Here is a 14280-nt window from a genome sequence, read left to right on the forward strand (position 1 = left end):
TATTGTTGGAGATGGACAGGCAGGTTGTAGGGGAGGAGGTAGAAAGAAAGAAAGAAGGGGCAGCGGCACCCATTGCCGGTGCCGCTTCCCCGTTGCCTCCCCCATCCCCGGTTGTATAATTACCTGTTGCTGGGGTCGGGTCAGCGCTGCTTCAGGCCTCCGGGGTGCATCCCCTGCGTCGTTGCTATGCGCTGCATGGCGCGGCGCAATGACGAGTGACATCACTCGTCATTGCGTCTCACAACGCATAGCAATGATGTAGGGGATGCACACCGGAGGCCTGAAGCAGCACGGACCCGACCCCGGCAACAGCTAGTTATACAACTAGGGATGGGGGAGGCAACGGGGCAGCGGCGACGGCAATGGGTGCCGCTGCCCCTTATCTCCCCCTAGCTATCGGTGCAGCTGCCCCATTGCCGGCGCCGCTTCTCTCCCCCTGGCTATCGGCGCTGGCAATGGGACAGCGGCACCGATAGCCAGGGGGAGAGAAGGGGCAGCGGCGCCGATAGCAGGGGGAGAGAAGCGGCGGTAGCAGGGCTCTAGACCCCAGGAAAGGCAGGGGGAGAGAAGCAGGCAGCAACGGCCTCTCTCCCCCTGCCTTTCCTGGGGGCTCTGTGGGGTGAGAAGCAGTGTATCGGGGTATACACATGCACACACACGCACCCACATTTTATGAAGGATATTTGGGTAAAAAACTTTTTTTACTCAAATATCCTTGGTAAAATGAGGGTGCGTGTTATAGGCCGGTGCGTGGAACACCCCGATAAATACGGTAATGTTCCCTTATGCTGCTACCCTTTTATAATCCATAGTTTTTGGGCCAGGTAGTCTAATTACTTGGCGACATAATAACAGTATGAGTGCATGGTTTGGGAAAATAGATGCAGAAGGACAAATGGATGAAAGGATGGCCGCATCTGGCAACTTTACTGTTTGCTTTTTTTCAATGCAAAGGAGGAGCGTATAATTATTAAAAAGAGTATTTTCTGGAGATGGACAGGCAGGCTGTAGGGGAGGAGGTAGGCCTGTATTTTGAACTTAAAAACTCAAATGGGTTTTTGGGTTCAAAATGTGTATTTTTCCCTTATGCTGCTATCCTTTTATAATCCATAATTTTTGGGCCAGGTAGTCTAATTACTTGGCGACATAATAACAGTATGAGTGCGTGGTTTGGGAAAATAGATGCAGAAGGACAAATGGATGAAAGGATGGCCGCATCTGGCAACTTTACTGTTTGCTTTTTTTCAATGCAAAGGAGGAGCGTATAATTATTAAAAGGGTATTTTTGGAGAAGGACAGGCAGGCTGTAGGGGAGGAGGTAGGCCTGTATTTTGAACTTAAAAACTCAAATGGGTTTTTGGGTTCAAAATGTGTATTTTTCACTAATGCTGCTATCCTTTTATAAACCATAATTTTTGGGCCAGGTAGTCTAATTACTTGGCGACATAATAACAGTATGAGTGCATGGTTTGGGAAAATAGATGCAGAAGGACAAATGGATGAAAGGATGGCCGCATCTGGCAACTTTACTGTTTGCTTTTTTTCAATGCAAAGGAGGAGCGTATAATTATTAAAAATGGTATTTTTGGAGATGGACAGGCAGGCTGTAGGGGAGGAGGTAGGCCTGTATTTTGAACTTAAAAACTCAAATGGGTTTTTGGGTTCAAAATGTGTATTTTTCCCTTATGCTGCTATCCTTTTATAATCCATAATTTTGGGGCCAGGTTGTCCGATATCTTGGCAAAGTTAAAACAGTATGAGTGTATGATGGTTACCCCTGCTATCGGCGCTGCTGCCCCTTATCTCCCCCTGGCTATCAGTGCCGCTGCCCCATTGCCGGCGCCGATAGCCAGGGGGAGAGAAACGGCGCCGGCAATGGGGCAGCGATGTCGACAGACAGGGGGAAAGAAGGGGCAGCGGCACCCATTGCCGGCGCCGCTGCCCCGTTGCCTCCCCCATCCCCGGTTGTATAATTACCTGTTGCTGGGGTCGGGTCAGCGCTGCTTCAGGCCTCCGGTGTGCATTCCCTGCATCGTTGCTATGCTTTGCATGGCGCGGCGCAATGATGAGAGACGTCACTCGTCATTGCGTCTCGCAACTTATAGCAATGATGCAGGGGACGCACAACAGAGGCCTGAAGCAGCTCGGACCCGAACCCGGCAACAGGTAATTATACAACTAGGGATGGGGGAGGCAACGGGGCAGCGGCGCCGGCAATGGGTGCCGCTGCCCCTTATGCCCCCCTGGCTATCGGTGCCGTTGCCCCATTACCGGCGCCGCTTCTCTCCCCCTGGCTATCGGCGCTGGCAATGGGACAGCGGCACCGATAGCCAGGGGGAGAGAAGGGGCAGCGGCGCCGATAGCAGGGGGAGAGAAGCGGCGGTAGCAGGGCTCTAGACCCCAGGAAAGGCAGGAGGAGAGAAGCAGGCAGCGATGGCCTCTCTCCCCCTGCCTTTCCTGGGGGCTCTGTGGGTTGAGAAGCAGTGTATCGGGGTACACACACATGCACACACACGCACCCTCATTTTATGAAGGATATTTGGGTAAAAACTTTTTTTACCCAAATATCCTTGGTAAAATGAGGGTGCGTGTTATAGGCCGGTGCGATGTACACCCCGATAAATACGGTAATGTTCCCTTATGCTGCTACCCTTTTATAATCCATAATTTTTGGGCCAGGTAGTCTAATTACTTGGCGACATAATAACAGTATGAGTGCATGGTTTGGGAAAATAGATGCAGAAGGACAAATGGATGAAAGGATGGCCGCATCTGGCAACTTTACTGTTTGCTTTTTTTCAATGCAAAGGAGGAGCGTATAATTATTAAAAAGGGTATTTTTGGAGATGGACAGGCAGGCTGTAGGGGAGGAGGAGGAGGTAGGCCTGTATTTTGAACTTAAAAACTCAAATGGGTTTTTGGGTTCAAAATGTGTATTTTTCACTAATGCTGCTATCCTTTTATAATCCATAATTTTTGGGCCAGGTAGTCTAATTACTTGGCGACATAATAACAGTATGAGTGCATGGTTTGGGAAAATAGATGCAGAAGGACAAATGGATGAAAGGATGGCCGCATCTGGCAACTTTACTGTTTGCTTTTTTTCAATGCAAAGGAGGAGCGTATAATTATTAAAAATGGTATTTTTGGAGATGGACAGGCAGGCTGTAGGGGAGGAGGTAGGCCTGTATTTTGAACTTAAAAACTCAAATGGGTTTTTGGGTTCAAAATGTGTTTTTTTCACTAATGCTGCTATCCTTTTATAATCCATAATTTTTGGGCAAGGTAGTCTAATTACTTGGCGACATAATAACAGTATGAGTGCATGGTTTGGGAAAATAGATGCAGAAGGACAAATGGATGAATGGATGGCCGCATCTGGCAACTTTACTGTTTGCTTTTTTTCAATGCAAAGGAGGAAAGTATAATTATTAAAAGGGTATTTTTGGAGATGGACAGGCAGGCTGTAGGGGAGGAGGTAGGCCTGTATTTTGAACTTAAAAACTCAAATGGGTTTTTGGGTTCAAAATGTGTATTTTTCACTAATGCTGCTATCCTTTTATAATCCATAATTTTTGGGCCAGAAATCTAATTACTTTGCGACATAATAACAGTATGAGTGCATGGTTTGGGAAAATAGATGCAGAAGGACAAATGGATGAAAGGATGGCCGCATCTGGCAACTTTACTGTTTGCTTTTTTTCAATGCAAAGGAGGAGCGTATAATTATTAAAAAGGGTATTTTTGGAGATGAACAGGCAGGCTGTAGGGGAGGAGGTAGGCCTGTATTTTGAACTTAAAAACTCAAATGGGTTTTTGGGTTCGAAATGTGTATTTTTCACTAATGCTGCTATCCTTTTATAAACCATAATTTTTGGGCCAGGTAGTCTAATTACTTGGCGACATAATAACAGTATGAGTGCATGGTTTGGGAAAATAGATGCAGAAGGACAAATGGATGAAAGGATGGCCGCATCTGGCAACTTTACTGTTTGCTTTTTTTCAATGGAAAGGAGGAGCGTATAATTATTAAAAAGGGTATTTTTGGAGATGGACAGGCAGGCTGTAGGGGAGGAGGTAGGCCTGTATTTTGAACTTAAAAACTCAAATGGGTTTTTGGGTTCAAAATGTGTATTTTTCACTAATGCTGCTATCCTTTTATAAACCATAATTTTTGGGCCAGGTAGTCTAATTACTTGGCGACATAATAACAGTATGAGTGCATGGTTTGGGAAAATAGATGCAGAAGGACAAATGGATGAAAGGATGGCCGCATCTGGCAACTTTACTGTTTGCTTTTTTTCAATGCAAAGGAGGAGCGTATAATTATTAAAAATGGTATTTTTGGAGATGGACAGGCGGGCTGTAGGGGAGGAGGTAGGCCTGTATTTTGAACTTAAAAACTCAAATGGGTTTTTGGGTTCAAAATGTGTATTTTTCCCTTATGCTGCTATCCTTTTATAATCCATAATTTTGGGGCCAGGTTGTCCGATATCTTGGCAAAGTGAAAACAGTATGAGTGTATGATGGTTACCCCTGCTATCGGCGCTGCTGCCCCTTATCTCCCCCTGGCTATCAGTGCCGCTGCCCCATTGCCGGCGCCGATAGCCAGGGGGAGAGAAACGGCGCCGGCAATGGGGCAGCGATGTCGACAGACAGGGGGAAAGAAGGGGCAGCGGCACCCATTGCCGGCGCCGCTGCCCCGTTGCCTCCCCCATCCCCGGTTGTATAATTACCTGTTGCTGGGGTCGGGTCAGCGCTGCTTCAGGCCTCCGGTGTGCATTCCCTGCATCGTTGCTATGCTTTGCATGGCGCGGCGCAATGATGAGAGACGTCACTCGTCATTGCGTCTCGCAACTTATAGCAATGATGCAGGGGACGCACAACAGAGGCCTGAAGCAGCTCGGACCCGACCCCGGCAACAGGTAATTATACAACTAGGGATGGGGGAGGCAACGGGGCAGCGGCGCCGGCAATGGGTGCCGCTGCCCCTTATGCCCCCCTGGCTATCGGTGCCATTGCCCCATTACCGGCGCCGCTTCTCTCCCCCTGGCTATCGGTGCTGGCAATGGGACAGCGGCACCGATAGCCAGGGGGAGAGAAGGGGCAGCGGTGCCGATAGCAGGGGGAGAGAAGCGGCGGTAGCAGGGCTCTAGACCCCAGGAAAGGCAGGGGGAGAGAAGCAGGCAGCGACGGCCTCTCTCCCCCTGCCTTTCCTGGGGGCTCTGTGGGTTGAGAAGCAGTGTATCGGGGTACACACACATGCACACACACGCACCCTCATTTTATGAAGGATATTTGGGTAAAAACTTTTTTTACCCAAATATCCTTGGTAAAATGAGGGTGCGTGTTATAGGCCGGTGCGATGTACACCCCGATAAATACGGTAATGTTCCCTTATGCTGCTACCCTTTTATAATCCATAATTTTTGGGCCAGGTAGTCTAATTACTTGGCGACATAATAACAGTATGAGTGCATGGTTTGGGAAAATAGATGCAGAAGGACAAATGGATGAAAGGATGGCCGCATCTGGCAACTTTACTGTTTGCTTTTTTTCAATGCAAAGGAGGAGCGTATAATTATTAAAAAGGGTATTTTTGGAGATGGACAGGCAGGCTGTAGGGGAGGAGGTAGGCCTGTATTTTGAACTTAAAAACTCAAATGGGTTTTTGGGTTCAAAATGTGTATTTTTCACTAATGCTGCTATCCTTTTATAAACCATAATTTTTGGGCCAGGTAGTCTAATTACTTGGCGACATAATAACAGTATGAGTGCATGGTTTGGGAAAATAGATGCAGAAGGACAAATGGATGAAAGGATGGCCGCATCTGGCAACTTTACTGTTTGCTTTTTTTCAATGCAAATGAGGAGCGTATAATTATTAAAAATGGTATTTTTGGAGATGGACAGGCAGGCTGTAGGGGAGGAGGTAGGCCTGTATTTTGAACTTAAAAACTCAAATGGGTTTTTGGGTTCAAAATGTGTTTTTTTCACTAATGCTGCTATCCTTTTATAATCCATAATTTTTGGGCAAGGTAGTCTAATTACTTGGCGACATAATTACAGTATGAGTGCATGGTTTGGGAAAATAGATGCAGAAGGACAAATGGATGAATGGATGGCCGCATCTGGCAACTTTACTGTTTGCTTTTTTTCAATGCAAAGGAGGAAAGTATAATTATTAAAAGGGTATTTTTGGAGATGGACAGGCAGGCTGTAGGGGAGGAGGTAGGCCTGTATTTTGAACTTAAAAACTCAAATGGGTTTTTGGGTTCAAAATGTGTATTTTTCACTAATGCTGCTATCCTTTTATAAACCATAATTTTTGGGCCAGGTAGTCTAATTACTTTGCGACATAATAACAGTATGAGTGCATGGTTTGGGAAAATAGATGCAGAAGGACAAATGGATGAAAGGATGGCCGCATCTGGCAACTTTACTGTTTGCTTTTTTTCAATGGAAAGGAGGAGCGTATAATTATTAAAAAGGGTATTTTTGGAGATGGACAGGCAGGCTGTAGGGGAGGAGGTAGGCCTGTATTTTGAACTTAAAAACTCAAATGGGTTTTTGGGTTCAAAATGTGTATTTTTCACTAATGCTGCTATCCTTTTATAAACCATAATTTTTGGGCCAGGTAGTCTAATTACTTGGCGACATAATAACAGTATGAGTGCATGGTTTGGGAAAATAGATGCAGAAGGACAAATGGATGAAAGGATGGCCGCATCTGGCAACTTTACTGTTTGCTTTTTTTCAATGCAAAGGAGGAGCGTATAATTATTAAAAATTGTATTTTTGGAGATGGACAGGCAGGCTGTAGGGGAGGAGGTAGGCCTGTATTTTGAACTTAAAAACTCAAATGGGTTTTTGGGTTCAAAATGTTTATTTTTCCCTTATGCTGCTATCCTTTTATAATCCATAATTTTGGGGCCAGGTTGTCCGATATCTTGGCAAAGTGAAAACAGTATGAGTGTATGATGGTTACCCCTGCTATCGGCGCTGCTGCCCCTTATCTCCCCCTGGCTATCAGTGCCGCTGCCCCATTGCCGGCGCCGATAGCCAGGGGGAGAGAAACGGCGCCGGCAATGGGGCAGCGATGTCGACAGACAGGGGGAAAGAAGGGGCAGCGGCACCCATTGCCGGCGCCGCTGCCCCGTTGCCTCCCCCATCCCCGGTTGTATAATTACCTGTTGCTGGGGTCGGGTCAGCGCTGCTTCAGGCCTCCGGTGTGCATTCCCTGCATCGTTGCTATGCTTTGCATGGCGCGGCGCAATGATGAGAGACGTCACTCGTCATTGCGTCTCGCAACTTATAGCAATGATGCAGGGGACGCACAACAGAGGCCTGAAGCAGCTCGGACCCGACCCCGGCAACAGGTAATCATACAACTAGGGATGGGGGAGGCAACGGGGCAGCGGCGCCGGCAATGGGTGCCGCTGCCCCTTATGCCCCCCTGGCTATCGGTGCCGTTGCCCCATTACCGGCGCCGCTTCTCTCCCCCTGGCTATCGGCGCTGGCAATGGGACAGAGGCACCGATAGCCAGGGGGAGAGAAGGGGCAGCGGCGCCGATAGCAGGGGGAGAGAAGCGGCGGTAGCAGGGCTCTAGACCCCAGGAAAGGCAGGGGGAGAGAAGCAGGCAGCGACGGCCTCTCTCCCCCTGCCTTTCCTGGGGGCTCTGTGGGTTGAGAAGCAGTGTATCGGGGTACACACACATGCACACACACGCACCCTCATTTTATGAAGGATATTTGGGTAAAAACTTTTTTACCCAAATATCCTTGCTAAAATGAGGGTGCATGTTATAGGCCGGTGCGATGTACACCCCGATAAATACGGTAATGTTCCCTTATGCTGCTACCCTTTTATAATCCATAATTTTTGGGCCAGGTAGTCTAATTACTTGGCGACATAATAACAGTATGAGTGCATGGTTTGGGAAAATAGATGCAGAAGGACAAATGGATGAAAGGATGGCCGCATCTGGCAACTTTACTGTTTGCTTTTTTTCAATGCAAAGGAGGAGCGTATAATTATTAAAAAGGGTATTTTTGGAGATGGACAGGCAGGCTGTAGGGGAGGAGGTAGGCCTGTATTTTGAACTTAAAAACTCAAATGGGTTTTTGGGTTCAAAATGTGTATTTTTCACTAATGCTGCTATCCTTTTATAATCTATAATTTTTGGGCATGGTAGTCTAATTACTTGGCGACATAATAACAAAATGAGTGCATGGTTTGGGAAAATAGATGCAGAAGGACAAATGGATGAAAGGATGGCCGCATCTGGCAACTTTACTGTTTGCTTTTTTTCAATGCAAAGGAGGAGCGTATAATTATTAAAAAGAGTATTTTCTGGAGATGGACAGGCAGGCTGTAGGGGAGGAGGTAGGCCTGTATTTTGAACTTAAAAACTCAAATGGGTTTTTGGGTTCAAAATGTGTATTTTTCCCTTATGCTGCTATCCTTTTATAATCCATAATTTTTGGGCCAGGTAGTCTAATTACTTGGCGACATAATAACAGTATGAGTGCGTGGTTTGGGAAAATAGATGCAGAAGGACAAATGGATGAAAGGATGGCCGCATCTGGCAACTTTACTGTTTGCTTTTTTTCAATGCAGAGGAGGAGCGTATAATTATTAAAAGGCTATTTTTGGAGATGGACAGGCAGGCTGTAGGGGAGGAGGTAGGCCTGTATTTTGAACTTAAAAACTCAAATGGGTTTTTGGGTTCAAAATGTGTATTTTTCCCTTATGCTGCTATACTTTTATAATCCATAATTTTGGGGCCAGGTTGTCCGATAACTTGGCAAAGTGAAAACAGTATGAGTGTATGATGGTTACCCCTGCTATCGGCGCTGCTGCCCCTTATCTCCACCTGGCTATCAGTGCCGCTGCCCCATTGCCGGCGCCGATAGCCAGGGGAGAGAAACGGCGCCGGCAATGGGGCAGCGATGTCGACAGACAGGGGGAAAGAAGGGGCAGCGGCACCCATTGCCGGCGCCGCTGCCCCGTTGCCTCCCCCATCCCCGGTTGTATAATTACCTGTTGCTGGGGTCGGGTCAGCGCTGCTTCAGGCCTCCGGTGTGCATTCCCTGCATCGTTGCTATGCTTTGCATGGCGCGGCGCAATGATGAGAGACGTCACTCGTCATTGCGTCTCGAAACTTATAGCAATGATGCAGGGGACGCACAACAGAGGCCTGAAGCAGCTCGGACCCGACCCCGGCAACAGGTAATTATACAACTAGGGATGGGGGAGGCAACGGGGCAGCGGCGCCGGCAATGGGTGCCGCTGCCCCTTATGCCCCCCTGGCTATCGGTGCCGTTGCCCCATTACCGGCGCCGCTTCTCTCCCCCTGGCTATCGGCGCTGGCAATGGGACAGCGGCACCGATAGCCAGGGGGAGAGAAGGGGCAGCGGCGCCGAAAGCAGGGGGAGAGAAGCGGCGGTAGCAGGGCTCTAGACCCCAGGAAAGGCAGGAGGAGAGAAGCAGGCAGCGACGGCCTCTCTCCCCCTGCCTTTCCTGGGGGCTCTGTGGGTTGAGAAGCAGTGTATCGGGGTACACACACATGCACACACACGCACCCTCATTTTATGAAGGATACTTGGGTAAAAACTTTTTTTACCCAAATATCCTTGGTAAAATGAGGGTGCGTGTTATAGGCCGGTGCGATGTACACCCCGATAAATACGGTTGTGTTCCCTTATGCTGCTACCCTTTTATAATCCATAATTTTTGGGCCAGGTAGTCTAATTACTTGGCGACATAATAACAGTATGAGTGCATGGTTTGGGAAAATAGATGCAGAAGGACAAATGGATGAAAGGATGGCCGCATCTGGCAACTTTACTGTTTGCTTTTTTTCAATGCAAAGGAGGAGCGTATAATTATTAAAAAGGGTATTTTTGGAGATGGACAGGCAGGCTGTAGGGGAGGAGGTAGGCCTGTATTTTGAACTTAAAAACTCAAATGGGTTTTTGGGTTCAAAATGTGTATTTTTCACTAATGCTGCTATCCTTTTATAAACCATAATTTTTGGGCCAGGTAGTCTAATTACTTGGCGACATAATAACAGTATGAGTGCATGGTTTGGGAAAATAGATGCAGAAGGACAAATGGATGAAAGGATGGCCGCATCTGGCAACTTTACTGTTTGCTTTTTTTCAATGCAAAGGAGGAGCGTATAATTATTAAAAATTGTATTTTTGGAGATGGACAGGCAGGCTGTAGGGGAGGAGGTAGGCCTGTATTTTGAACTTAAAAACTCAAATGGGTTTTTGGGTTCAAAATGTGTTTTTTTCACTAATGCTGCTATCCTTTTATAATCCATAATTTTTGGGCAAGGTAGTCTAATTACTTGGCGACATAATAACAGTATGAGTGCATGGTTTGGGAAAATAGATGCAGAAGGACAAATGGATGAATGGATGGCCGCATCTGGCAACTTTACTGTTTGCTTTTTTTACGCAAAGGAGGAAAGTATAATTATTAAAAGGGTATTTTTGGAGATGGACAGGCAGGCTGTAGGGGAGGAGGTAGGCCTGTATTTTAACTTAAAAACTCAAATGGGATTTTGGGTTCAAAATGTGTATTTTTCACTAATGCTGCTATCCCTTTATAAACCATAATTTTTGGGCCAGGTAGTCTAATTACTTTGCGACATAATAACAGTATGAGTGCATGGTTTGGGAAAATAGATGCAGAAGGACAAATGGATGAAAGGATGGCCGCATCTGGCAACTTTACTGTTTGCTTTTTTTCTATGCAAAGGAGGAGCGTATAATTATTAAAAAGGGTATTTTTGGAGATGGACAGGCAGGCTGTAGGGGAGGAGGTAGGCCTGTATTTTGAACTTAAAAACTCAAATGGGTTTTTGGGTTCAAAATGTGTTTTTTTCACTAATGCTGCTATCCTTTTATAAACCATAATTTTTGGGCCAGGTAGTCTAATTACTTGGCGACATAATAACAGTATGAGTGCATGGTTTGGGAAAATAGATGCAGAAGGACAAATGGATGAAAGGATGGCCGCATCTGGCAACTTTACTGTTTGCTTTTTTTCAATGCAAAGGAGGAGCGTATAATTATTAAAAATGGTATTTTTGGAGATGGACAGGCAGGCTGTAGGGGAGGAGGTAGGCCTGTATTTTGAACTTAAAAACTCAAATGGGTTTTTGGGTTCAAAATGTGTTTTTTTCACTAATGCTGCTATCCTTTTATAATCCATAATTTTTGGGCATGGTAGTCTAATTGCTTGGCGACATAATAACAGTATGAGTGCATTGTTTGGGAAAATAGATGCAGAAGGACAAATGGATGAAAGGATGGCCGCATCTGGCAACTTTACTGTTTGCTTTTTTTCAATGCAAAGGAGGAGCGTATAATTATTAAAAGGGTATTTTTGGAGATGGACAGGCAGGCTGTAGGGGAGGAGGTAGGCCTGTATTTTGAACTTAAAAACTCAAATGGGTTTTTGGGTTCAAAATGTGTATTTTTCACTAATGCTGCTATCCTTTTATAAACCATAATTTTTTGGGCCAGGTAGTCTAATTACTTTGCGACATAATAACAGTATGAGTGCATGGTTTGGGAAAATAGATGCAGAAGGACAAATGGATGAAAGGATGGCCGCATCTGTCAACTTTACTGTTTGCTTTTTTTCAATGCAAAGGAGGAGCGTATAATTATTAAAAGGCTATTTTTGGAGATGGACAGGCAGGCTGTAGGGGAGGAGGTAGGCCTGTATTTTGAACTTAAAAACTCAAACGGGTTTTTGGGTTCAAAATGTGTTTTTTTCACTAATGCTGCTATCCTTTTATAATCCATAATTTTTGGGCAAGGTAGTCTAATTACTTGGCGACATAATAACAGTATGAGTGCATGGTTTGGGAAAATAGATGCAGAAGGACAAATGGATGAAAGGATGGCCGCATCTGGCAACTTTACTGTTTGCTTTTTTTCAATGCAAAGGAGTAGCGTATAATTATTAAAAAGGGTATTTTTGGAGATGGACAGGCAGGCTGTAGGGGAGGAGGTAGAAAGAAAGAAAGAAGGGGCAGCGGCACCCATTGCCGGCGCCGCTTCCCTGTTGCCTCCCCCATCCCCGGTTGTATAATTACCTGTTGCTGGGGTCGGGTCAGCGCTGCTTCAGGCCTCCGGGGTGCATCCCCTGCGTCGTTGCTATGCGCTGCATGGCGCGGCGCAATGACGAGTGACGAGAGACACTCGTCATTGCGTCTCGCAACGCATAGCAATGATGTAGGGGACGCACACCGGAGGCCTGAAGCAGCGCGGACCCGACCCCGGCAACAGGTAATTATACAACTAGGGATGGGGGAGGCAACGGGGCAGCGGCAATGGCAATGGGTGCCGCTGCCCCTTAAGCCCCCCTGGCTATCGGTGCCGTTGCCCCATTACCGGCGCCGCTTCTCTCCCCCTGGCTATCGGCGCTGGCAATGGGACAGCGGCACCGATAGCCAGGGGGAGAGAAGGGGCAGCGGCGCCGATAGCAGGGGGAGAGAAGCGGCGGTAGCAGGGCTCTAGACCCCAGGAAAGGCAGGGGGAGAGAAGCAGGCAGCGATGGCCTCTCTCCCCCTGCCTTTCCTGGGGGCTCTGTGGGTTGAGAAGCAGTGTATCGGGGTACACACATGCACACACACGCACCCTCATTTTATGAAGGATATTTGGGTAAAAAAATTCTTTTACCCAAATATCCTTGGTAAAATGAGGGTGTGTGTTATAGGCGGATGCGTGGTACACCCCGATAAATACGGTAATGTTCCCTTATGCTGCTACCCTTTTATAATCCATAATTTTTGGGCCAGGTAGTCTAATTACTTGGCGACATAATAACAGTATGAGTGCATGGTTTGGGAAAATAGATGCAGAAGGACAAATGGATGAAAGGATGGCCGCATCTGGCAACTTTACTGTTTGCTTTTTTTCAATGCAAAGGAGTAGCGTATAATTATTAAAAAGGGTATTTTTGGAGATGGACAGGCAGGCTGTAGGGGAGGAGGTAGGCCTGTATTTTGAACTTAAAAACTCAAATGGGTTTTTGGGTTCAAAATGTGTATTTTTCACTAATGCTGCTATCCTTTTATAAACCATAATTTTTGGGCCAGGTAGTCTAATTACTTGGCGACATAATAACAGTATGAGTGCATTGTTTGGGAAAATAGATGCAGAAGGACAAATGGATGAAAGGATGGCCGCATCTGGCAACTTTACTGTTTGCTTTTTTTCAATGCAAAGGAGGAGCGTATAATTATTAAAAGGGTATTTTTGGAGATGGACAGGCAGGCTGTAGGGGAGGAGGTAGGCCTGTATTTTGAACTTAAAAACTCAAATGGGTTTTTGGGTTCAAAATGTGTATTTTTCACTAATGCTGCTATCCTTTTATAAACCATAATTTTTTGGGCCAGGTAGTCTAATTACTTTGCGACATAATAACAGTATGAGTGCATGGTTTGGGAAAATAGATGCAGAAGGACAAATGGATGAAAGGATGGCCGCATCTGGCAACTTTACTGTTTGCTTTTTTTCAATGCAAAGGAGAAGCGTATAATTATTAAAAATCGTATTTTTGGAGATGGACAGGCAGGCTGTAGGGGAGGAGGTAGGCCTGTATTTTGAACTTAAAAACTCAAATGGGTTTTTGGGTTCAAAATGTGTTTTTTTCACTAATGCTGCTATCCTTTTATAATCCATAATTTTTGGGCAAGGTAGTCTAATTACTTGGCGACATAATAACAGTATGAGTGCGTGGTTTGGGAAAATAGATGCAGAAGGACAAATGGATGAATGGATGGCCGCATCTGGCAACTTTACTGTTTGCTTTTTTTCAATGCAAAGGAGGAAAGTATAATTATTAAAAGGGTATTTTTGGAGATGGACAGGCAGGCTGTAGGGGAGGAGGTAGGCCTGTATTTTGAACTTAAAAACTCAAATGGGTTTTTGGGTTCAAAATGTGTATTTTTCACTAATGCTGCTATCCTTTTATAAACCATAATTTTTGGGCCAGGTAGTCTAATTACTTTGCGACATAATAACAGTATGAGTGCATGGTTTGGGAAAATAGATGCAGAAGGACAAATGGATGAAAGGATGGCCGCATCTGTCAACTTTACTGTTTGCTTTTTTTCAATGCAAAGGAGGAGCGTATAATTATTAAAAGGCTATTTTTGGAGATGGACAGGCAGGCTGTAGGGGAGGAGGTAGGCCTGTATTTTGAACTTAAAAACTCAAACGGGTTTTTGGGTTCAAAATGTGTTTTTTTCA

The 14280-nt window shown here is 45.9% G+C and overlaps 1 protein-coding gene across 2 annotated transcripts in view; it reads left to right on the plus strand.

The window, feature by feature from the left end:
- The window catches only part of LOC130292042 (uncharacterized), a 282836-nt gene that overhangs the window by 32376 nt on the left and 236180 nt on the right, over positions 1–14280 (plus strand). The window lies entirely within an intron of this gene.

Source organism: Hyla sarda, chromosome 9 (genome assembly GCF_029499605.1).
Source record: "Hyla sarda isolate aHylSar1 chromosome 9, aHylSar1.hap1, whole genome shotgun sequence".
NCBI classification, from domain to species: Eukaryota; Metazoa; Chordata; class Amphibia; order Anura; family Hylidae; genus Hyla; species Hyla sarda.